The 26,056-nt window shown below is 42.3% G+C and overlaps 1 long non-coding RNA gene across 1 annotated transcript; it reads left to right on the top strand.

The window, feature by feature from the left end:
* The first annotated feature begins 1,420 nt into the window (after positions 1 to 1,420).
* Positions 1,421 to 25,843, top strand: LOC140699054 (uncharacterized). The gene is made up of 6 exons (XR_012077077.1): positions 1,421 to 1,719; positions 18,513 to 18,597; positions 18,687 to 18,741; positions 20,434 to 20,524; positions 20,924 to 21,075; positions 25,409 to 25,843. It is a non-coding gene; the product is annotated as an uncharacterized lncRNA (long non-coding RNA).
* Positions 25,844 to 26,056: the final 213 nt, after the last annotated feature.

Below are 26,056 nucleotides of genomic sequence, written 5' to 3'. Positions count from 1 at the left end.
CATTATAGTAGCCTCTTAGTTTTGCATTAGGTAAATTTTCCGTAATAACAATTTAAAAAATAGAGCATGAGAATTCCTTGTGTGCAGGTTCCTCGGGTTCTATTCCAGCTCCTGGGGTCCCTCCCAGGAGCCATCAGCCTGTATGCCTCTGAGCCTGCCAGCAGAAGGCTTTGCGGACCTCCCTGAAAAAAAGGCCATGCCTCCTCTGGTGGGTTCACGTCCAGAGGCATAAAAACAAATAAACAAACCCTCAGAGGTAAAACATAAAAAAGGACCAGTGGATGAAGGAGGAATCCCAAAGATGAAGTTTGTCTATGGTGGGCAGTGAGAATGCCTTCTTCCTACCAGTGTCTCAGCAGTACTTGGCTACGGAGATGGAAATCCTGGTTCCAGTGGTGCCTCCATTACCTACCAGCTGTGTGACCTTGGGCAAGTGACTTAACTTCTCTGTCCCTCAGTGCTCTCACCTATAAAACAGGGATAAGATTACCAACTTTTTGGCGAGAATTATGTCTTCATGTCTGGCACAGAGTAACGCTAAATAAATGTTGGCTGGTGGTATTATTATTATTATCACCTGAGTTTCCCAATGATCTGTGGCAAAGTGCACACTGGGGTAAAAAGCAGCACTGAGGAACTGCAGAGTGGGTTTCTATCCTGCACAGCCCCAGGCTGTAAGGGCTCACTCCACTGTCCTGACCACCTGCAGCACAGCCACCGGCACAGAGGCTCCGACTGCTGCTGCTGTGGCACGGGCTGACGTCTCGGGGGTGGGGGTGCTGTGCTGAGGGTTTGTCCCCACTGCGGGCCCACCAGGACCTCCCCGGGAGACGGAGCTCTCTGGGAGTGTGGCCACCGGCAGCCCTCGGCGGGCAGTGGACTTCCTCGGATGGGGCAGGTGGACCTGCCCACAGGCCGCGCACCAACCTGGGCTGGACGCGGGCTCCGAGGGCTGAAGACGGCGACGGAGGAGCAGCAGCGGGGACGCCTTGCAAGACGACTCCGTCCCTTGTAGGTGGGCCACGGACAGCGGCAGGGTCTGGGCCAGTGGGTGGGGCCGGCGGGGATGCCTCCTCCGCCAGGAAGCCGGCCGGGTCCGCGCACTCCAGGTGGAAAGACTCGCCGTCATCCAGAAGGCCTCGTCCCAGACGGGCGGCCCGAGGGAGGCCGAGACGGCCACGGTGCTGGCTGCCGCGGCCTGGCCTTTCTCCCGCTTTCCCTTCCCCGTTTCCTTATCCGGGCGCACCGCGCGCAGCGGGCCGGGGCGTGGCTCGCCATCGGCCTCTCCGGGGCCAGCGGGAAGCAGCCCGGCAGCGGGAAGCTTCCTGTGGCGCTGCTTTCCCGCGCGCGGGAAGCCCGCAGCTACTGCGCAGGCGCGCAGCGGCCGGCCCGCCCGCCCACCCCGGGGTCTTTCGGAGACAGCCCCGGCCGTCTTACCTTTCTTTAAAATATTTATTTGTCTTGTCTTCTAATAAACTTGTCAGCTCCTTGAGGGCGGACCTGAGGCGTGTCCATAATCCACGTGCCGGCAGAGCATCTTAGCCGCAATACGAGGATCTCTGAAGCCGGGCCTCGGCCGCCCTCCCAGTCTTCCGCCGCTGGGCTGTGCTGCCGGCTTTGCCCTCGGAAGTCCCAGCCAGGCCTGCACCGTGCACCCTCTGCAGGACCACTCTGGGATGTTTGCTGGATTGAAGGAAAAAAGCAATCCTCGGAAAGCAGGTATTCACTGAACACGCACTCTGGGCAGCTTTGGTGCTGGAGAAATCATAAACAAACCAGCCCCAAACCTCTGCTCTAATCGAGCTGATGTAATGTGCCCATTCTCCATACGCTTTATAAACGACAAGTGTGTCATAACGTTCATTCATTCATTTGCCAGGCATGCTTCCGCATTTCTGTGTTAAAACTTATATTCTGGTGAGGTGAGGTTAGATAACTATAAACACGATAATTTTGAACAGTGTTAAAAAATTGTGAAGAAAGTAAAACAGGTTAATGCTTAGGGAATGATAGGCAATCGTGGTGGGGAGAAGAGGGCACAGGGATTCTGTGCCTACATTGGACGGGTTGTAGGTGATTAGCGTAATAAATAGGTACCACTCATTGCAAGTGTCTGGGAGAGTCCAGGTAGCTAGGACATTGAGTTCAAAGTTGCTGATGAGGGATGAAGAGGAGAAGTAATGAGAACAGTTTAGGAAGCTAATGCAGTGCCCACGACAGCAGACCAGTGCCAGACAAGGTGGTGACACTTTAACATACGTTGCATGTTTAAAACCCCCAATAATTCCTTGTATTTCATTCCTTATCTATGAACAAAGGAGGTAATTTCTAAAAGGAAAGAGCAAGCTCATAATCAGAGAGTTAGGAGTAGATGTGTTAACTATTAAGACAACCCAAATTTAGGGCTCTGGGCACTGCACCCCCATGGCTGGAAACTCCCCATTGTGGTTTAGGGCAGCCTCGCTGTCTCATCTCTTCAGCGCTGCCTAGTCCTCTCCAAAAAATCTTCTGTCGGAATGCACATTCTTTTGGTGTGGGTTAATGTTTGGGTTTGTCCCAATGAGAGGGAGACCCAAGTCACTCTTGCGTAACCTTTTCCAATGGACTGAGCAACGGGCTCCTACTTACGGGCTTTAACAGTTCCATCCACTTAGGTGAGTTTTATTTGATTATGTTTTTTATCTCCATCCATATGGAACAGAGAGCGTCAGAATGACAGCTGGATTCTAGGCAGCAATTACCAGGAATTTTTGGAATACTTGTCATGAGAAGAAAGAGTAACTAGTTAATCTAGTTAATTATTTATTAAAACATTTATTGAACACCCAGGCAATGCCAAACAGTGGACTGGGGCTGGTGACAAAGTAGTGAGTAGGAGCACGCAGGGTCACTATCCTCATGGCATTGTCAGTTAAGTGGGTATAAAGGCAGAAATAAGTTGTACACAAGGGCACAAGAGCTTGTAAAGGGGGGATTAATCTGGTCTGTTAAATCTGGGAAGATTTCCCAGGGAAAACTGTGCTTGTACTAGACTGCTCTAGGAGAACATTGCTGAGATGTATGTGAGATAATATTTTGCCGATGTTTTCTTCTAGGAGATTTATTGTGGCTTGTCTTATGTTTAAGTCTTTAAGCCATTTTGAGTTTATTTTTGTGCATGGTGTGAGGGAGTGTTCTAATTTTATTGATTTATATGCGTCTGTCCAGCTTTTCCAACATCATTTGCCGAAGAGGATGTCTTTTCTCCATTGCATATCCTTGCCTCCTTTGTTGAAGATTAATTGATGGTAGCTGTGTGAGTTTATTTCTGGGCTCTCTATTCTGTTCCATTCAATGAATATTTTAAAGAGTTGTGGATCTGAAGTAATCTCCTAGGGGGAGCTTGGCTCAGATGATTGCATGTTCAAATTTCAATGCTCTCATTAAAGATAAATGAGAATAAAGATATTTTAGTTGATGCCAAGCTCATATCATCTCTGATTAGGTTGTTTGGGATTTTTTCCTCCCTCAGTAAAAATCTGAAGGTTTTGGTAGAGCAAAGGATTTGAAAGCACATCAAGCTAGTTTCATGTACTAGATGTATAAATGTTGCTGTGTAGTTTGGGCAAATTACTCAATCTCTTTGAGGCTCAATTCCGTCTTCAGTAAATATAATATAATGACATTGACCTTTGTGGATTGTTCAAGGGGACATGAAATGCTGTACGTAGAATGTTGAGATATTTATTTTCTCTCCCCTTCCTTGTTACATTAATCATTTATAGAAGAGTAAGTAGTTTTGCATATTTAATGTCTCTCAATAACGGGTCTGTACGTGTTTTAGGTCTGCACTGTCCAATACAGTAGCCTTTAGCCACAAGTGACTATTGAGCACTTGAAATGTGACAGTCATATTAAGATGTGTAAGTGTATAATACATACTGGATTTGAAGCTTCAGAATAAAAAAAGGGCTGTAAAACATCATATTAATAATTTTTATGTTTATTACATGTTGAAATGATAGTATTTTGAATATAGAAGTTGATAATAAAGTGGCTTTTTAAAATGTGGCTATTAGAAAATTTAAAATGATTCAGGTCATTTTAACATGGCTTGTATTTTATTTTGGTTGGACTACGTTGGTCGAGATACTGTACATCTCTGGTAGAGGGGGATGAGTATGTTTGAAAATCTGTGGATGTCAGCAGTGCCTCTCCATAGTCTTTGTTGCAGCGTCCTCTCTTAGCAAACCCCTCTGACCCCATCCATCATAACGATATTCTTACCTCTAATACTCGTTAACACCCTTGCAGTGGAATCGCTCTCTCCACCCCACATCTCTCTCTTGACTCTCACACTTGAAAGGGCAGCCTCAGGTTCCTCGTGAACCCACCACCATGTTCTGGGGCTGCACTGCTCTCTCCATACGTCTCATCAGATCGCATACCACCCACTCATGCTTCCAATCGGTTATTCGCTCATTTATTCACCCATTCATTATTTATTTTAAAGTATGTCCCATGTGTCTGATACTGAGCTAGGCGTTTGGAATAGAAAGATACATATGATAAAATGGGGTTCGTTCCCACACTGATGAAACATACAGTCTAATGGGAGCAGTAGACATTTACACAGGGACACTGTGATCAGCAATGATACTCTTTTGCAGTTAAATCCTCCAAGAGCCAACATTTTGGCCTCCCCCACTAGCTAACTGTATGCTTTTCATCAACAACTCTTTGGAAATTTGTCATAGGAGAGACAGGTTTTGATTCATGATAAATCAGGGAGCAGAGCTTGACAGTGCAAGGTCCTGGGGCTTAGAACAGTGGTGAGGGTCATGATGGTTGTGATCTAAAGCCACTGGCTCCATGCTGGCCCCGTCTGTCTGGAAGTCACAATTATTGAAGACGAGAGAGAGGGTGATCGAGGGGGAAGTGAGGATTATCAGCTGCCTGCAAAATAGGCTTCCGCTGCACCATGTTTCATACAGGTACCATCCTAAAGCATTCCTCATGTCCAAGCTATGTCTTTTCTTGGTGCAGTATAAAGAAACCATCCTGAATTTAAATTCCTGCTACTAGGTGTGTGGCCTTGGACACTTTTTTCATCTGTGAAATGGACAAGGTCGCTGAAAGGATTGTGGGAAATAACATGCTTGACACTTCTCTCTCTGAAAAATATTTTAGGACTTAGTCATGGAAACAGTATAGGACCAGGTTTTCAAGGAAGGTCTTAACGTCAAATATTCTGCCTCTTTATCCCTATAATAATAACTTACTCATAGTTTTCAAAATATGCATACTGGGGGAGGGTTGAAAAATATGCTAACAGGGAGTTGGTTTTGATTTCAGCATTGCACAAAAATCCAAAATGTATGCTGACATTTCGTGGTTTATTTTCAGAAAGCCTCTTTAATTCTGCAAACACTGCAAAGACCAGAACATATATATTTTTGCACAGCTAGTGAATGAAAATTCCAAAGAATCTCATATCTGTGTGTTTTCCAGGGGGAGGGTACGTTGATGTAAGTCAAGTTTGAAATTTGAAACTGTGATACATGTAGGAAGCAAGGATGTTGTTGTTTATGTTATGATTTTCTTTGTTACCTCCCTCCTGCCCACAGGTAATTTTCTCTCCCGTGCAAAGTTGAAGCCTATGTTCATTTTTTTGCCCATAAATCACTGGGCTTGCTTGCAAAAAGGTAGGGTACGCTTGATTTGCTTTTAGAGCCATTTCTCACTGACTGACTCTGTTCGTGAGTCATCAAGGTTATATTCATCTCAACTAGTGCACATTTGTGGAGACACGGTTTATAGAGCTCTGTGCACACATTTGAACCAGTGGGAAAGCAGTGACTTGTTTGAAAAAAAGCACACCAGCAAAGGTGGAACTGATTGGAAATACTGCATCCACTGGCATCAGATGAGCTGCTAGTTCCGTCCAGGGGAGAGAAGTCTCACCTCCCCTCTGGTCCCTCGGAGCAGGGGAGGGAGGCCAGGAGAGTCCACTGCCTGAATCTCACAACGACGTGAGAAACCGTCTCTGCTTTTCTTCCATGGTAAAGATTTCTGCGTGAACCCAGAAACGCTAGTGTTTCACCCATCGAACACTGGTGGGTAGAGGGCAGAGCAGTGTGTCTAAAAGAATTTTCCGGTTAAACGAAACACGTCACATAAAATGGCAAAATCTTATTCATTTTAACCATTTTGAGTAAAAGACATAACTCTAATGTGAATCCAGACCCAATTCTGTTTTTTTTTTGTTTTAATCTATTTAAGCCTTAGTTGTTTTTTTTTTTTCCAACTGGAAAGAGAGTAGATGAGAAGACTTGGTGATTCCAAGTATCTTCCAGTTTAATGATGCAGTGACTCATGGCCTCCTTCCCCAGCTTCTTAATAACATCACAGTTAAACATTTTTCTTAATGATGCTGGGTGCTCATTTTGATTATGGAAAGACTGTTCCTAATATTAGTAACAGGTAATGATCACTGAGCATTTTCCTTACGGCTGGCACTGTGTTGAGCGCTAAGTAGTACCTGTAATGCTAAGCACAGGTTGAAGCCATCATCAGTCTCCATTTTACAGCTGAAGAAATTGAGGTTCATAGACAGTAACTTCTTCAAAGTGACTCAGCTGACGAGTGGCTGAGCTCGCGCAGAAGGAAGGGCTGTCGTTAGGGTGGCTGTTGTTAATCCCGGCTCCAGGTTAGACTTGCCTGGGGGGGCCTTGAAAACCATACTGACGCCCAGACCTCTGCCATAAATGACCTAAATCAGAAAAGTCTGAGTGGGCAGTGTTTTCTAAAAGCCCTCAGATGACTCTAAATGACAGTCATAATGGAGCCCACACCATTTAATACTGTGCTGTGATTTCTCTCACTTACTGGCTTCTGGACATTGGTTTGAAGAGTTAATTAACCCCTTGGATCAGCCGTCTTGGCTGGAAAATAGAGGTTCTGTCATCCCCACCGTGTGAGAATTACATGAGACAGTTGCCTAACGGGGTCACTCCTGAGCCTGGCACTCACAGGCTCTCATCTAGTGAGCGTTCCTATCTGCCTCCGTCATCCTCTGCTGCCCGGGGTTTCTGCTCACTGCTCTCTGCGGGCCTGGCTGCAGCGTACCCCTTGCTCTCTTATTTTTTGGCCACTTCCAAGTCACTGTAGGCTGGGGGACCAGATAACCAGGAATATATATATATGTATTATATATATGTTATATATATATGTATTTTCGGGTTAAATGACCCATGTCACGTAAAATGTTAGTGTGTTATTCATTCTAACTATGAATCCAGATCCAGTTCTGTATGACTTAATCTATTTAAACCTCATTTGCTCAACTGGAAATAGGGTAGATAAGCCAGTGATTTAAGTATCTTCCAATTCAATATAAAGCCACTTTGTTAAGGGAAAGCGGCTCTGAGTCAGGGCTTATGAGTTTTTCTAAAATGACCTGGCTTGAATGCAGGGATTTGGCTTAGTGCAAGGCTCAGAGGCATTTTCCCCGCTTCCGGGCCAGGGTACATAGTCACCCAAGCCTAGCCTGTCATAGAAGAGCAGAGATCTGGTCTGACTCCTAATATTAGAGATGAGAACACTGAGAGCCGGAGATGGAATGTGACCTACTCACCCAGTGAGCATCACCAGAGCTCGGGCTAACAGCTACTCTCAGCAGTCCTGCACTGTTACCTGGGTGTGTTTGTTGGTTCATTCACTCATTCATTCATTCATCCATTCAGCATATGCTTACTGAAGGTCTGCTGTGTGCTGGGCTCTCTGTGAGGCATCGCACTGCAGTATGCCCAGGACAGTGTGCCTGCCCTCCTCGAGCACACGTCCCGGGGGATGGGACAAGCTGGCGTCATCGCCACCTGCTTTTTGCAGCAGTCTGGGTTTTGCAACCCTCAACTCTCTTTTTTTCCTCCTTTTTACACACTTTTAGTTAATGAATATTTGACTCAGTAATCACGTGAAAACCACAAGAGCAATTTACGCTGAAAGATGGAAACATTGATGATAGATCAGTTTTAAGGAAATATAATTTTATTTGCATAGATACACGTACACATGAATATAAAGCCCATATAAAGGGTGAAAAATAAGTATTTATCACATAATCTCTGAATCAAAGTTGAAAAATGTTCAACTGGCAAACAAAGATGACATTAAGACTCCAAAATTTCTAAGCCATCAATCAACAGCCAACATGAGAAACTCTTCAAATGGTTCTAAAGCTTTGTAGCAGAACTCTTTATGAGACACAGCATTGTACAGCTCTTCCCTGACTTATGATGGGGTTACATCCTGATCAAACCATCTTTAATTGAAAATATCAGTTAAGTAGAAAATACATTTAATACACCTGGATTGCTTAGTCTAGCCTGCTTTATTTTTAATTTTATTTTTTAACTATTTTTAATTTTAACTTTAATTTCTTTTTACTATTTTTTATTGAAGCATAGTTGATTTACATGTGTTAATTTCTGGTGTACAGCAGAGTGATTCAGTTATATATTCATTTCCATATTCTTTATCATTATAGGCTATTACAAGGTATTGAATATAGTTCCCTTGCTATACAGTAAGACCTTATTGTTTATCTATTTTATATGTAGTAGTTAGTATCTGCAAATCCTAAACTCCCAATTTATCCCCCCCCAGCCCCGGTAACCATAGCTTGTTTTCTATGTCTTTGAGTCTGTTTCTGTTATAAGTTCATTTGTATCCCTTTTTTTTTTTTGAGATTCCACATATAAGTGATATCATATGGTATTTTTCTTTCTCTTTCTGGCTTACTTCACTTAGTATGATGATCTCTAGGTCCATCCATGTTGCTGCAAATAGCATTATTTCATTTGTTTTTATGGCTGAGTAGTATTCCATTTTGTGTGTGTGTGTGTGTGTGTGTGTGTGTGTGTATCTCACAACTTCTTTATCCAGTCATCTAATGATGGACACTTAGGTTGCTTCTATGTCTTGGCTATTACCAACAATACAGCTATGAACATTGGGGTGCATGTTTCTTTTTTTCCTCCAGATATATACATGGGAGTTGGATTGCTGGATCATAGGATAAGTCTATTTTCAATTTTTTAAGGAATCTCCATACTGTTTTCTATGATGGCTATACCAAACTACTTTCCCACCAACAGTATAGGAACTCTCAACTCTTAAACAGAGCCATTTGACCTTCCTTGCCCACTCTTTCTCTTCCTCTTTACTTTTATGTATTCTTCTGCCTCCTTTCCTTTATTTCATCATAGCCCCACCCTTCTAGGACTAATCAGGCCTGCTGAATTCCCGTAGCTTCCCAGCAATAAATGTCCAGAGCCCTCCTAAGAATATTCCTACTCACAACTTTACAGGGTACATCTCCTGAGACGTGATTCCTTAATGGGGTACCAGGGATTGCGCTAAATAGTTTATTGGGTAAGAAAAAAAATTAGAGCTTCTTAAATAAAAATAAACCTTTTCCTCTTAAAAATTTAAAATTCTAATTTTAGCATATATATAATATAATGTTATATTACATATTAGTGTGTATGTAACTAGTATCTGTATTGTTAGTATATTTATATTTGTTTGTGGGGTGTGAACAAACATTATTTTACACAATCAGACACACTTGGAAACCACCGCTTAATGACATGACTTTCCAGAATCCCATCATACCCCCTGTTACATTCTGTACCTTGAGATGATATATCATGAATCTGTGTAGCAGGCAGTTCCACTTGGACTTCTTGAATATGGAAAGGTGTCCCATGTCATGCTGCAGAAGTGAACTCTGAGCCTGGAAGAGACAGAGTTGTTTTTAGAAAAGTTGGCAAGTCAAGAAGAAATTATTGAATGACGGCCATTCTGACTGGTGTGAGGTGATACCTCATTGTAGTTTTGATTTGCATTTCTCTGATAATTAGTGATATTGAGCATTTTTTCATGTGCTTTTTGATCATTTGTATGTCTTCCTTGGAGAATTGCTGGTTTAGGTCTTCTGCCCATTTTTGGATTGGGTTGTTTATTTTTTTCTTATTGAGTTGTATGAGCTGCTTATATATTCTGGAGATCAAGCCTTTGTCGGTTTCACTTGCAAAAATTTTCTCCCATTCCGTAGGTTTTCTTCTTGTTTTATTTCTGGTTTCCTTTGCTGTGCAGAAGCTTGTAAGTTTCATTAGGTCCCATTTGTTTATTCTTGCTTTTATTTCTTCTAGGAGAAAATTTTTGAAATGTATGTCAGATAATGTTTTGCCTATGTTTTCCTCTAGGAGGTTTATTGTATCTTGTCTTATGTTTAAGTCTTTAATCCAGAAGGAAATCTACTTCAGGATGACACCTACACCCCAATGTTCATAGCAGCACTATTTACAATAGCCAAAACATGGAAACAGCCTAAATGTCCATCAACAGGTGACTGGATAAAGATGTGGTGTATTTATACAATGGAATTCTATTCAGCCATAAAAACCGACAACATAATGCCATTTGCAGCAACATGGATGCTCCTGGAGAATGTCATTCTAAGTGAAGGAAGCCAGAAAGAGAAAGAAAAATACCATATGAGATCGCTCATATGTGGAATCTAAAAAACAAAAACAAAAACAAACAAACAAACAAAAACAAAGCATAAATACAGGACAGAAATAGACTCACAGACAGAGAATACAGACTTGTCGTTACCAGAGGGGTGGAGGGTGGGAAGGGATAGACTGGGATTTTAAAATTGTAGAATAGATAAACAAGATTACACTGTATAGCACAGGGAAATATACACAAAATGTTATGATAACTCACAGAGAAAAAAATGTGACAATGAGTGTGTATATGTCCATGAATGACTGAAAAATTGTGCTGAACACTGGAATTTGACACAACATTGTAAAATGATTATAAATCAATAAAAAATGTTAAAAAAAATTTTACAAATATACAAAAGAAAAAAAATAAATAAAATTAAGAAATACACACACACACACAAAAGAAGAAATTAATCTTTGCAAATCTCAAGCTCCCAAATGTTAACCACTATATATAAAAATAGATAAAAAAACAAATTTCTTCAGTATAGCACAAGGAACTATATTCAATATCTTGTAATAATGTTTAATGAAAATGAATGTGTGTGTGTGTGTGTATATATATATATATATATATATATATATATACATATACATATATACACATATACATGACTGGGGCATTGTGCTGTACACCAGAAATTGACACATTGTAACTGACTATATTTCAGTTTAAAAAAATGACCAAAAAAATGAAGAAGAAATTAATAAATGAACCTGCAGGTAGATTCAGGAGCCCATTTGAGGGAACAGTGGGTGACCTTGTCTGACCTCAAGGCCAGTTGATGTTCCATTTCCCACACATGTTCTTTCCCACCTCCGTGACTTTGGGATGGTGCTTCTCTCAGTTTAGGATGCTCTTCTTGTCACTGTCAACATCTTCCAGTGTGGAGTAGAGAGAGGATGCCTTTGGAGTAAGGCAGATTTGGGTTCTAAAACGTTCTTCACCACTTATGAGTTGCATGACTCTTGGCAAGTTACTCAATAGCTCTGAACCCCAGTTCTTCATCTGATAAGGATTATAATACCTTGCTCACTGGGCTGTTGTACAACTGAAATACATGTGAAATTCCTGCTTATGCTAAGCAACCAAACAAATATTTGTCTCCTTTCTTGTTTCCAAAAGTCAATTTTCAAGGAATAGAGCACGTTGGCTTTTCAAGAGAATAAAGAAAAGAACGTATAAAATCTTGGAATTAACGTTGACGTTAATTCTCGATAAAACCTTCCCCAGTTGTTAGAGTTAAATGCCTCTTTCTGCTCCAACTGCACATGCTTGTTTCTTTCCTTTCTATCTGTAGTATGTTTAGATATTTGAATGACCATCTCCCTCACAAGATGACCTATCTCCCAAGGGCAGGGACTAGGTGCATTTCCCTTCATGTCCACAACACAGTGTTATGTTCATAGAAGGCCACCTTCGGAGATCTGTGCTTCATTCAACAAGGATTTATCAAGGGCCCAGCTGCCTGCCAGTTGCTAGTTGTCATTTCTGGCAGAATCCATATGTTCTTATTCTCATGTAATAAGTTGTGGTCTCTGCTCTTCATCATCTAGTACAGTGGTAAGTGTCAGTCGGTAGAATTTTTTGGAATATTTTAAAGATAGGTATTAACTCTTCTTTAAATGTTTGGTAGAATTTATCTGTGAAGTCATCTGGTCCTGTACTTTTGTTTTTGGGGAGTTTTTTGATTACTAACTCAATTTAATTACTGGTAAACAGTCTGTTCAGATTTTCTGTTTCTTCCTGATTCACTCTTGGAAGATTGTATGTTTCTAGGAACTTATCAGTTTCTTCTAGGTCATCCATTTATCATTGTAAAATTGTTTGTATTAATCTCTTCTGATCCTTTATATTTCTGTGGTGTCGGTTGTAACTTTTCCTCTTTCCTTTCTGATTTTATTCATTTGGCTCCTCTCTCTCTCTCTCTCTTTTTCTTTCCTTGATGAGTCTTGCTAAAGGTTTGTCAATTTTGCTTATTTTTCAAATATCCAGCTATTAGTTTCCTTGATCTTTTCTACTTCTTAAATGTCTGTTTCATTTATTTCCACTCTGATCTTTATTATTTCCCTCCTTCTACTGACTTTGGTTTTGTTCGGTCTTTAGGTGTAAGGTTAGGTTGTTCACTGAAGATTTCTCCTGTTCCCTTAGGTAGGCTTGTATTGCTATAAACTTCCCTTTTGGAACTGCCTTTGCGGCAGCCATAGATTTTGGAACTTTTTGTTTCCATTTTTATTTGTCTCAAGGTATTTTTTGAGCTTTTCTTTGATTTCTTTAGTAATTGGTTGTTTAGTAGCATATTGTTTAGCCTCCATGTGTTTGTGTTTTTTTGCAGGTTTTTTTTTCCCTTGTAGTTGATTTCTAGTCTCATAGGATCAGAGAAGATGCTTGGTCAGAAAAGATGCTTGATATGATTTTGGTCAGAAAAGATGCTTGATATGATTTTGGTTTTCTTAAATTCACTGAAGCTTATTTTGTGGCCTAACATGTGATCTATCCTGGAGAATGTTCCATACGTGCTTGAAAAGTACATGTATTTTGCTGTTTTTGAATATAATAGTCTTTATATATACAGCTATATCTTTATATATCTGTATAGTCCATCTGATCTAATGTGTCATTTAAGGCCAGTGATTTTTTTTAAATTGATTTCCTGTCTGCATGATCTGTTCATTGATGTAAGTGGGGTGTTAAAATCCCCTATTATCGCTGTATTACAGTCAATTTCTCCCTTTATGTCTGTTAATGTTTGCTTTATGTGTTTAGCTGCTCCAATGTTGGGTGCATACATATTTACAAGTGTTATATTTTTTGTTGGATTGATCCCCTTTTCATTATGTAGTGCTCTTTATTATCTCCTGCTACAGGCTTTATTTTAAAGGTATTTGTCTGGTATAAGTAGTTCTACCCTGGATTTCATTTGCATTTGCATGTAATGTCTTTTCCCACCCCTCACTTTCAGTCTATGTGTGTCTTTAGACCTAAAACGAGTCTCTTGAAGGTAGCATATACTTGGGTCTTATTTTTTATCTATTCAGCTCCACTGTGTCTTTTTGTTGGAGCTATAGGCACACTGGTGTGTGGCTGATTGTAAGGCCTGGCAGTAACTCTTGACTGGTTTTGTGTGTGTGGCCAGCCCCCAATGCTAGTGCCACTTTAGGGGTGCACTGGTGCCAGCCAAGGGTGCCTGCCAGCACTGGTGGGGCTCAGGAGCCTGCTTTAGAGGGGTTCCAGTGCTGGTTAAGGGCATCCACCAGGACTGGTGGGACAGAAGGGGCTGCTTTGGGGGGCTCCAGTGTCAGCCAAGGGTGCCCACCAAGCTTTGTGGGGTGGGAGGGCTGCTTTGTATGAGTGCCATCTGGGTTGGGTCCTTAGGTGAACCCAGGGTGGGGCAAGCACGCTAGTAAGTTAGATGGGAAGAGTGAGAAATGGTGCTGCCAGCACGAGGCCAGTTAGGTAGAGGGTGAGCCAAAAACGAACAACCAAAACCCAAACTTGTGCCTGGCAGTTACTCTGTACACAGAAGAAGTTCCAACAGATCTCTGCTCTTCAGACACATGCCCTAAAATTAGTTTTTTTACATATGACCCGGTTGCTTTTCAAATTGCTGCCTCTGCACTGGGACTTGAAGTGAGTGAGTTTTTGCGTGCACCCTTTAAAAGCAGATTCTCGGTTCCCTTCAGTCCTCCATTTTCCCCAGATGTAAGCCCCACTGGTTTTCAAAGCCAGGCATTATGAAGGCTTATCTTCCTGGTGCAGGTTTCCCAGGCTGGAGTGCCCGGTGTGGGGTTTGGCACCCTTGCTCCCCACAGAGGAACTCTGAGGCTCTGACATCACTCCTGCCTGTGGGCCACAGCCCCAGGACTGTGGGTCCCAGCCAGACTGCATCTCCACCCCTACCCATCTCAGTGTGGCCTTTTCTTTTTACCTTTAGTTGTGGAAAACCTTTTCTTCTAGTCTTCAAGTCATTCTCAGGATAGTTTCTCCATGTGCAGTTGTACCTTTGGTGTGTCCGTGGCAGAAGGTGAGGCCAGGATCTTCCTACTCTGCCATGTTGTTCTGCTCTCTTATATAACTTTTCATTATTCTTTAAATGAAAAATCTTCTGTGGACAGAGCCACTAGATATAATAGTAAGCTTTTTAGAGGAACTGAAAATGAAGGCTAATGTGCCTAGTCTTTGAGTGAGGGTCAGATAGTGGTCAGAGAGTCACAGAGTAAAAGAGATAACAGATACAAGACTGTGGGAGCCAATGATTGGGTTAAGAAATTGTAACAGACCCCAGCAGCTTATCTCCTTAAAGAAGATGTGCTTAGTAACGCCTTGCTTGCATAGTTGAGGTTTTAGCAACGACCCAGGCCCCCGGCTATAAACGCTGGATGTGCCTGCTGTTAGATAGTCTTCTATCCCCAAAACAGCCTTGGGCTAGAATGGAAAACAAGTTAGAAAAAGCTGCAGACTCCGAGGTGAGAAGGCTGGTTAGCCAATGACGGGTAAGATCCCCTGAGGGGGGCCACCTAAGACAGGCACAGCTGCCTAGTCCAAGTTGTCAAGCAGCTGATTCCCATATGTTCCGCCCTGATAAGCTGAAAGGCTCAACACGAACATGATTCACCAAAAAGGGTCTTCTGACCTTGAGCCAAACGCCAACAATAAACAAAGCCTTTGTACTCATTGTGATCCCACCCTGCCCTTCCCTAAATTCCTGCATTCCTCCTTTGACTGTATTCAATAAATATGGGAACATTTGAGAGGTTCATGGAGTTGGCTCCCGACTCTCTCTTGCTCTCTTGACTTTTTCCAAGGTCTTGAGTAATTCATTCTGTCTCAGTGGGACTTCCGCTGGCCAGAAGCCACAACTGGTGATGAACCCACACAAGATCATGCTACCTTGATGGAATTTGGATTTTATTTAGGGTACAACTGGTCACCAATGAAAAGTTTAAGTAGCTGAGGAACATGATCTGATTTGAGATTTTCAGAGATTATTCATCTGGAGACCATGTAGAAAGAAATTAGAGAAGAATGAAAGAAGAGAAACCAGTTAGAAGCTCTTCTAGTAATCCAGGTAAGAGGTGATGATGGTTAGTGTTACAGAAGTGGCAGTGGAAATGGAGAGATTGTGCAACTGAATTTATTCTTCAAGATTCTTCTTTGATCTACAAAAAAGTTCAATTTTAAAAAGGCATGTCCTTGGTCCTTGTAACCATTTCCCTGTACTCCTACAGTACCCAATGCTTAATCTCATCAGAACCCACATTAAGTTGAATCATATATAATTGCCATTTTTTTGGATGTCAAGTCTGTCAAATATCATAAGTTTCATATGGCTTAGGATAAATAAACTTAATTCAGTTGAACACATGCTTTTTTGACGTCTGTTTTGTGCCAGCCTTGTGCTGGTTCCTACTATGTTGTATTGTGTCTATTTTAATCATCTGTCTTTGCTGTCATACAAGGACAGTTACTAAAAGGCAGAGACCACAACTTGTATATCTGCATTTCCAATCACCTGTACAGTGACTGGCAGATTTCAGCAAGAAGAGATTATCTGTACAGAAGAAGCAAACCTGAAAAGGTTGGAGTCCTTGGCCAAGTCAGGAGAAAATGTGAATAGAATCAGCAAAGATAGTGACTCTTGGATGGATTTTCTGGTTCAAAATCTCACTATCCTTATGGTTGGTAAATGATTGCAGACACAGAGAGAAGTGGGAAGAATAGAGAGAATTCTATAATTCTTACCCAAACCTAAGGGGACATTGGTCTCGTCCCTTTAGCTAAAGTCCTTCGAATTTTTTACTTTTTTACTTCTAAAGTTGAAATTTAGCTGACCCTGTGGTGTGGCGCTGTGGTCTCCAAGATTGGCTTATGCTTTAGAATCTTATTCTGAAAGAATGGGGTTGAAGTCTAGTTGAATGACAGGGATAGCCAGTGAAAGTCTTTTATGAAACAGAGTAGGCTTAGAACCTCAGGATGGGAGTATACAGCTCTGCAGAAGCAGCATGTGGCTTTGTGGTGGGTGGGATTTCCTCTGCTGATCCCGGGAGAGCCACCATGACCTTGTCAGCGACCTAATGCATGTGATCTTTGAACTTAATCCTTCGCACCCTGGCCCAAGTCCAAATCACGACCTCTGTAGTGTGACAATAAACAAAATGGGCTCTCCTCTGACAAGTGAAATAAACACACCCAGGAGCAGCACATTTGTTTGAAGTATGAATGATAATGGTGATGATAATGATGGTAACAATAATAAAACATTTATTAATTACCCAAGATGTGCCAGCCCTCTTCCAGACACTTCTCATGCATTAGAAAAGTTAATCCTCACAACAATCCTATGAGACAAGTACTGAGCGCTTTCCTAACTTGCCCGTATTTGCACAGCTCATAAGTAGTAGGGCTGAGAAAATCACTTACACCGTGACTAATCTTCTAGCCGTAGCTACACTTCACTGCACTACCATGAACTTACTTCTCCTGCTCAGATCTTAACTTTGTTTTTGTCATATGCTTTGTTTGAGAGCCTCCTCACTTTACCTAGCCTGGAAAATTCCCGGGTATGCATTAAGACCCATTTAAGGAAATATGGGATGATTTCTCTAACTTTTTTGTGTTTTCTTGGGACTTGGTACATTTTGCTATCACACTAAGTTATTATTATGTGTCTAAATGTTTGCCTCCCATTATTAAATTGTGAGCTCCAAGAGGAACAACACTATGCTTTTTTCTTCTTCTTTTCTTTGGGACCAGGACTAGGTCAATGCCTAATAAATGTTTTATGAGTGAATAATGAAAGAATGACTATAATAACTTAATTATCTGAACAGAGCCAGAATTCAAGCAGTAAGCAGCCCAAATGAATGGCTCAGCACTCATGAGCTCAAGTGTATGCAGTGCCCTCAGAGAAGTGTTGTTGAAGTGTATCAAATTATCTGTCCATCATCTCTTTCTAATGGCCCCAACCTCTGATGATGCAGTCCCACTGGAGCACCCGTGTCTCTGTAACGTGATCCCTCGCCTCTAAGCCACAGTGGCTGATTCAGGACAGCTACTCAGCCCTAGCTGAGCCAGTGGACTTCTTTTGGAATTGGCTATTATCTTGAATAGAGGACACGTAAATTTAAGAGCTGTTGACAATGGTAGCTTTCTGCCATTTGGACTGGGAAGCCCAAAGGCTTGTCTGTAGCCAGTGGAAAAAGTAAGGACATACCAGGAAAAAAAGAGTCAAATTCAGGAAGATTTCCTGGATGGAACTCTTGTAGTAGTACCAGAGTGACTGAGATCAATGATTCCATGAGAAAATGGCCATTTATATTGTGTTCACTGTTACATCTTCAGGTCTAGCAGAGTGGGCTTTTAATTATTATTTGTTCAATGAATAAATAAGCAGGGTGCTGAGAAGGTGGAACACCTCGAGGCAGAGAAAGGACAGCAGGTCCCAATTACCTTGATCCTGGAAGTTCTTGTATCTCATGTAGTGTTGTAATTGACTGCCATAGCCGACTGCATCATTTTGACTTAGAACCTTTTGCTTTGAAAAATATTGCAGAAGTTCATTTGGGTGGATTAGGTAATCGTGAGTTATCTGGAGAGCTTTTGTAAACATTGAGTTCCGGGTATCAGCCTGTGGAAATTATGAGTCAGTTAGTCTGAGTTGGGGTTCTAGATTGTGCATTTTCCAAAAATTCCCCAGGCGATTTTGCTGAACAACCAGGTTTTTAGGAATTCGTGAATTCCCATACCTTGTGGTTCACTCGTCTCCCAGTTCTAGTTAGACTTTTTATTGCATTAATTGTGTGTTTTAGGTAGCATCAATTTGCCATTCGGTGATTAAGTATCAAATGTATATAAAGCATAGAACAACTGCTTGCTCTGCTTTTAACATTTCCTAGTAGGAAAGCAGTTACCACCTCCCTTCAAGGAACAAAAAAGTGACACTTAACTTTCAGGTCAGAAGTTTCATGATACCATCTCATCAGAATGTAAGACAAGTCCCTCCACTACGTGTGAAGTCACGAATCTGTAATATACAAGGTCAGAGAATGTGGGTTCATGAAAAGCTATTTTTAACATCCCAAGTTGGAGTCATTTGCCCTAACCCTTTCTGCTTGCTTTTCAGTCAGATAGGGCACGGACTTAGTTCGAGGCAAACAGGAAGCTGAAACTCTGACCTTAGAGGTAAACTGCATCACTGTGAATTATGAATTTGGGTCTGTGCTTAGAGATGCTGGAAGTCGTGGGACCAGTGGCTGCCTGTTCAGAGGGATGGTGGCTAAACGGTCATAAAGCAAAGCGTTGATCCAGGCGTTTGGGGTTCTAGTCCCCATTACTGACTAGCTGGACGCATTGCAAAGCCATTTCCCTCTTCTGGGTAATCCTCATGTCCCACTGAGAGATGGCATCAAAGTTGTCCTCAAACTCGAGGCCTCTAGAATCCCACAGAGTATGAATTAGAAGTCAGAAGTTATGGCTTTGCCCAATCGTTTGGAGTCAAGGTGTTCAAAACCACAAGTACAAAACTTGAGTGCCACAATTGCGTGGTAGAACTAGACAATAAGGTGGTCATCCTTATGTATATATAATAATATTGAAAACATTTGAATATGAACAGAATTTTTCATAGCTTAGTTAAGAATCACTGCATTGGATAGTATCTGAGGTTCCTTCCAGCTCTTGGATAAAAAGAAGCCATGTCTGATTTCCTTGCTCTGAGAAATTTTCAGTCTTCTTCCCTGACCATAGACAAAGTGGACTTCATTCTGCTCCATCACTTGTGGAGATTAAGTCTACAGATAACATGAGGTTTCATAATAAACCTGAGCACACATGTGCCAAACATCCTACTAGGCATTCTTAAACAAGACACAGGAAAGGGAGAGTGTGTGATTGCTGCTTATCATGGTTTACCATCTCCTCCCCTTTTGCATGTTCCACACTCCTGCACCAGACTGTGTGTGGAGTCACAGAGAGGACTCTGTGCCTTCGCTTGTACACACCACCCTGTCTTTCGAGGGGGCTCCTGTTCATTCTTCAAAACTCAGTTTTTTAAGCAGCACTTTGATTTCATCATGCTTCGCCTTGATAAAGCTGAAACTCCTTCTTCGTGTTCCCACCGTCCCTCAGGCACGGTGTGACTGTGGCTCTTGTCACATCGTGTTTGTGCTGTTGTCACCATTGTTGTCTCTTTCTTCCACTAGACCATCAGTTGTTTGGAGCCAGGGATCATTCCTTTTTTCACTGAGGCAGTTTTCAACCAGGCACCGACTAGTGCTCAGTGTTTGATTACAGAGTGAACGAATGGCTCAGTGGATAACTAAGACCCCGAGATGTTCAGTGTCTGCTCTGTCATAGGTTCTCTGTGACGGAGGGGCAGGGTGGTGGGTGGGTGCAAGGCCCCCTTACAATAACCCCCCAGCTCCCGTCTCATCTTAACAGCGCCAGGCCTTGTGACTCACTTCAGCATCATCCCTGATTGTTCTTTCTCACCCTAATTAGAAATGTCCTTAGGTCTTTAATTCCAGGTACGCTTTTTTTTTTTGATGTGCTGTTTACATTCTTGTATCATTTGCATCATCTTTAAAGCTGATGATAATTGCAGAGTCTGCTAAAAAAACATTCTTGTGAAGGGCAAAAGGTGCTTTCTGAAGGCCTAACAAACTCTTCAGGTGACAAGAGAAAGACCCAAACCCTGGTTTTCTAAGAAGTGTTTGCTGCCGCAAGAGGCAATCTCGTGCCTGTGCGTTCAGCACGGCAGGTGATTTTCTGATTCTTGTCGCTGTTTTTACTTTTTACTGCAGAACTACTGGCTTCCAGAATGTTCATTGCAATTTCTCAAGCAGTCTTAACTTGACCTTTTGCCTCATTTTGCAGGTGAGATTCAGAATAGATAGTAACCTAAAGAACAAAGCAGATGAACAAACAACTAAACAGACACAGAGTCATGGATACAGGACACAGACAGGTCATTGCCCGAGGGGAGGAGGGTGGGGGAGGGAGACTGAGGTACAGACTTCCAGTTACAAAACAAATGAGCTGTGACATGACTTGCACAGTGTGGGAAATAGAGTCAATAATAATGTGATTCTTTGGGTGGCGACAGAAGGTAACTAGACGTACCATGGTGATCATTTCGAAATGTACAGAAGTGTCAGATCACTGTGTTGTGTACTGCTCCTCCAATTTTGAGCCAGCCCATAGAGGAGGGGTCAGAAATTGAAGAAAGATTGCTTTATAACATATCAAGCCTACTTCTCTATTTGTTTCCCTTATAACTTCTTATCATTAGCTGAACTTTCTCTAATTCTTTTTAAAACTTCCTTGTTTATGTGGCATTTTGTGTCCCCTTCATTATAAACACCAGGGGAAGAGGGCATTGCCTGCTTCTATCACAGCTGAATCTCAAGGACCCAGGGACCGTGCCTCACATCTGCGACACAGTTTTCGAATGAATGAGTGTACCCGAGGAGAGATGCATAGAAGAGGCTCAGCTGGTTTTAGCTCTTTTATCATGGGGTATGTATTTATCATGGGCATTATCTCCTCACGTTAATGACCCGAATTCTAGTCCAGAAGCACGTATGTATTTGTTTAACCTTAACGGGGAGACTTACCTCACGGAGGTAGGATTTGGAGTAAGAATTAAATAAAATGAAAAGCCTTTAGAAAACACAAGCCACTCTTCTGCTCCCTAGGTCGACCTTTCACATTTAATTAGACTTCTGACGCCCTTCCAGCCTCGTTACAATCTCCCCCGGTTTTGCTCCACTGCAGACGGAAACCAAAGACCAAGCTCAGAGTGGAGGCCGCCCTGCAGCTGCGTGTACCTTGGTGTCAGATAATTGCTCGTAATTCGTTTGCATATCTTATCAGAGATGGAGCCTAATTATCTTCTCCCGCTGCAAAGTCTCTGGAGACAAAGTTCAGTGTCTGTTTTCTTCCTTTTTTTTTCTTCTCCTTCGGAAAAGTAATATCTTTGAACTTGATTTCACCTTGGGGAAGCAGAAGAGGAAAAAATTATATATATTTTTATTTTCTTCATGCAAATAGTTTTTTTTTTTTAAAACCCTGGTTTTCTGGTTTTCTAGAGAAATATTCAGAGTGGCGTCAGGGAGTAAGGCCCTAAACACAGCACGTGTGCAGTGGTATAAATTAAGTTCTCTCCAATCCACGTGCTTCTTCCTCTGGACTCCCTTTCCCCACGTCCAAGTGCAGTGGGACCTGTGAGAGGTACCTTCATGCTTAATTTAAAATGTCAGTTATAATGTCATCTTCTATAATATTATACGCACATATATACCTGTGGGTGTATAGTTTTAGCAAACTGAGGTGGAGAGATGCGTTATTTTCCAATCACTTTGCCTAATGTCACCAGCTTATCTGACTAATTCCAGGCCCTTCAGTAGCAAATTTTCGGGTGTTCATTATTTGGTCGATGACTTCAATTTCCCACTACATGTATAGAGACTGAATTAATGAGGTGCGCAAGCTGGGAGAGTCATATATAAAATTACAAACATTATGCAAAGGAATCTTGAAAGATTTGCTTTGCATGGAAGAGCTTAACAGAGATGTGCATGATGTGAGTTTGGAGAGGCACACACTTTCTGTGAGATCCATTTCAGTCCCCCCGCGTGAGTGTGCGTGAGTGTCTGTTACATTTCTTGTCTACCTGGGGTGCGAGGAAATAAGAGTTTTGTGCAGGTGCTGCTTCCCTGGCTCAGGGAATTGTAGATGATCAAGTGACTCATTTCAAGGTCAGAGACTGGAATCAAACCTTGTGATTTTCCTCAGTGTGAACCTTCTTTCCCAGCGTGAAGTAAACTGATGTCTGATAAGTTAGAGCAGGATCCAGAGCGTAAACCAGGCGAACCTGCAGCTTTACTGCCTTATGTTGGTAAAAGCTCAAGACAGGGAATGTGTCTTGTTCAAAACTGCACCCTCTAGTAGCATAGAGTGGGCAATCAACTGATGGTTATTTTTCAGTATCCATAAATACCAACGCCTTCGGTTTACAGAACACTTTGAAATGCACCAATGTCTTTTGTTTTTATTATTTCATTTAATACAAATGACAGTAGTTCAAGGTTGGGCCTATGATGCTTATTTTATAGATTGGGAACCTGTACTCAGAGAAGTGAAAAGATCGCTCCAAGTCACAGAGCAGGTATCCGCTGGTACCAGCTCTTCTGTCTCAACTGACTCTTCTTGCTCTGCCTCACCTGCCCTCATTTTTTGTGGTGTTCAAAAGAAATACAAGTGAATGAATGAATGAATGATGGCTGGAGTAATGTGCTGTGCACGGGACTGAAGAGGCTAGCCTGGCAAGAAGGCCCAGACAGAGGATTCATCAGGATGCCCTTGGCAAATCCAGGCTGTGGGGTTGGATTGCCCATGACAAATGTAGCAGGGGGAAACCCACTTATATTGCGCTCAGATGTGCAAATTATCTGTATTGCAACATTTTTTTCTATAAGTCATTTCCCCTTATGGGTCCACATGCTGCTCAGTAGCAGGAGCCATGGTGCTGAGTTCCAACTGTTGAATGCAGTTGAATGATCACCTGTAGGAGTCCTGTCTTTCAGGTGCCTCTTCTCCCTGCTCCTTTCCAGGTCAGCCTCTGGAGGGATGGGGGAGAAGCTTTAGAAGACTTTCTGGAGAATGAAATGGGAGGAGTCTCTCGGCTTCATGTCTGGGAAGTTGTACGGTCTTCTGGCTTCCCTGGTCTCCATGGGAACCTTCCTAACCTCGCTGTTTCTCACCCTGCCACCTTCCTCAGCTGGCGATCTCCTGGCTCATTCTCTCTCAGCCCAGGCAGGGTGCTGTGATCTCTGCTTTCAGGGCTTAAATCTGGTCTCGTTGTTGATGATGGCCTGAGTTATGAGGAGAAGTGCAGAGAGCCTGTAAGGCACTTGGTACTGACCGATTCAGTCCATAGATAGGGTCCGTATCCCTAAATGTTCAAAGCAAAATGGACCTCAGACTGTTTTGAGTGTCAGGCCTAAGAGCACACCCTCTACTCACCATCCCACCGTATCATGTCTCTTCCCAGACTAGCTTGCGCCGAAGGAGAAATGATGAAAGTTCTTCTGCTTAGTCAGGGGATTCAGGGGGAGCAGCCAGTTCTCCTTGAAGGAGAATTCGATTAGCATCCTAAGACGTCGTCTGAAGGAGGCCTCAGGGTCAGTGGACTCAAACTTCTGCAAAAAGGATTGTAAGACCTCTCTGCCCACCACACAGCTTCTCAGAACGTCCCCTGTATCGGTGAGGGGATGTCTCTGAGTTAGGCAAGCAGTGAGGGCCTTTGGCTCCTGGGTAGTGGCTGGACATTGACTGGGAAGGAGCATCTGGTTTTGACCCAGAGTTACACAAATCTCAATGTCTCTTGACCTACCCGAGGGAAATGCTTTGCAAATTCAGAGGTAGAGTGAATGCACTATGAGGAGCTAGAGTAATTTAAATAAAAGTGAATATATATTGAGTGTCTCTGATGTGCTGACACTATTCTAGGCACTGGGAAAAAATCAGTGGGGTGGGAATTGGGAGTTAGGAGGGAAAAAAAATAAAAATATCCAACTTCATGACACTTATATTCATTATGGGTGTCAGATAATAAAATAACTAAGTGAAATGAAATAACTATGCCAACTGGAAAAAATAAAGCAGTAAAGGAGGATGTCGGGGAGTTGCGATTTAAGTTGGTTTGGTCGGAAGACATCCCACTGAGGAGACGACGTTTGAGTGAAAACTTGAAGGAGGTGGAAAAGGGAGCCTCACGGACATCTGGAAGAGAATTTCAGGTAGAAGGTAGGGCTGTTTCAGGTATACAGTGGAGGGACAGGAGGAGGTCCGTGGAGCTGGAAAGTAATGAGTCAGGAGAATACAAATGGAAAATGAGGTTAGAGAGATGAAGGGTTAGGGCCGTGAACGTGGAAAGGGCTTCTGGTTGTATGTCAGGTGAGATGGAAGCCGCTGGGATCTTGAGGAGAGTGACGTGGTCTGATTCCTTAGAGAATCACTGGGTCGCTGTGCCGAGATTCTGCCCCACTGCTCTAGGGGGAGAGGTGGCAGCAGGAAAAACCAGTTAGGACTGGTCACAATAATCCCAGTGAGAGAGTTATTAGCAGCTTGGACCAGAGTGGTGGCAAAGGAAAGAGTAAGAAATAACTGAATGTGGATGTAGTCTTTTGGAGAAGAACCAGTAGTGCTGATGAATGGATTTGAGGTGGGGTGGAAGAGAAGAAGGAAAATGGGGTTGACTTCAAAAGTTTTGACTTGAGTAACCAGAAAAATGGAAATACTGTTAATTAATGTGTCAAAGGCTGTAGGTGGATTGGGTTAAGAGGGGAGGATCAAGGGTCTGTTTTGGGACATGTTAATTTTGAGATGCCTATACAATATCCTAGAATGTTTGTTGAGTAGGTATTTGGAGTCTGTGTTAGGGAGGAGGTCCCCTGGACATACACATTTGGGAGTCACCCACATACAATGGTGAGACGAGATGAGAGCACCACGGGAGTGAGTGTGGACAGAAACAAAAACTCGGTAACACAGCAGAGCCCTTCCCCAGCACCCCAAACCTTTCAATCCAACTTTCTGCTGGTGTCTCCACCCAGTATCCTGCAGGCACCTCAGGCTCAATGTGTCCAAAACTCCACGCATATTCTGAGCCCTTCCAGAGCTTCCTAAGGAATCACAGTGCTAGCATTTAGTTCAGTGATTTTTAAAAGGCGATGTTCTCGAGCTCTTTTTATGTGTCTGGCATTTTGCTGAGTCCTTCACGTGCATTATTTAATTTAATCCTCACCATATCATCTGGAGTATCTATGCTGTTTTCTTTCTATTGCAGATAAGAAAATTGAGGGTTGAAAGTTTGGATAAAGTGTCCAAGGATACACAGCAAGCAGGTGGGGACGTTTGATGGAGAGCCTAGCTCTCTTGAATCCAGAACTTATATTCATAACCATCAAGTCACACAATATCCTAATATTCAGGAAGAATGTCCAGACTTTTATGGATCTTCAAATTCATGACTTACCACAATGTCTTGGGTCCTGGGGTCCTTTGAATAATATGATACAAGCTATGAACAGTTTCCCTGGAAATATGCACATAGGCAAAGAGAGCCAACATTTTATGTTCATTTCAAGGTTTCATGGGCACCTTAAAATCCATCCAGGGACCATTACCACTTAAAGATCAAAGATCTCGACAGAAGAGTTTCTGCATTATGTCCCTCACATGTTTCCTTATAAAGTGGAATAAATGCTTACTGAAAAATTTATGGGACTCTTAGACTTTGTTTTATTTATTTTATAGGATATATATTCATATAGGTCATAAATCAACACCATGCACCTTAGTCCAGACCTCATTCCTACCTCTAGTCCTATCTACTCCTTCTTGAATCTGCTAATGCCTCATGTTTGTAACAACTTCTGTTACTTTCTTGAGTCTCTACGCAGAGTCTCTTTAATATGAAAATAACCATGAATGT

This window comes from Vicugna pacos, chromosome 10 (assembly GCF_048564905.1).
Source record: "Vicugna pacos chromosome 10, VicPac4, whole genome shotgun sequence".
Lineage (NCBI taxonomy): Eukaryota > Metazoa > Chordata > Mammalia > Artiodactyla > Camelidae > Vicugna > Vicugna pacos.
This window is presented reverse-complemented; position numbering and strand designations above follow the sequence as displayed.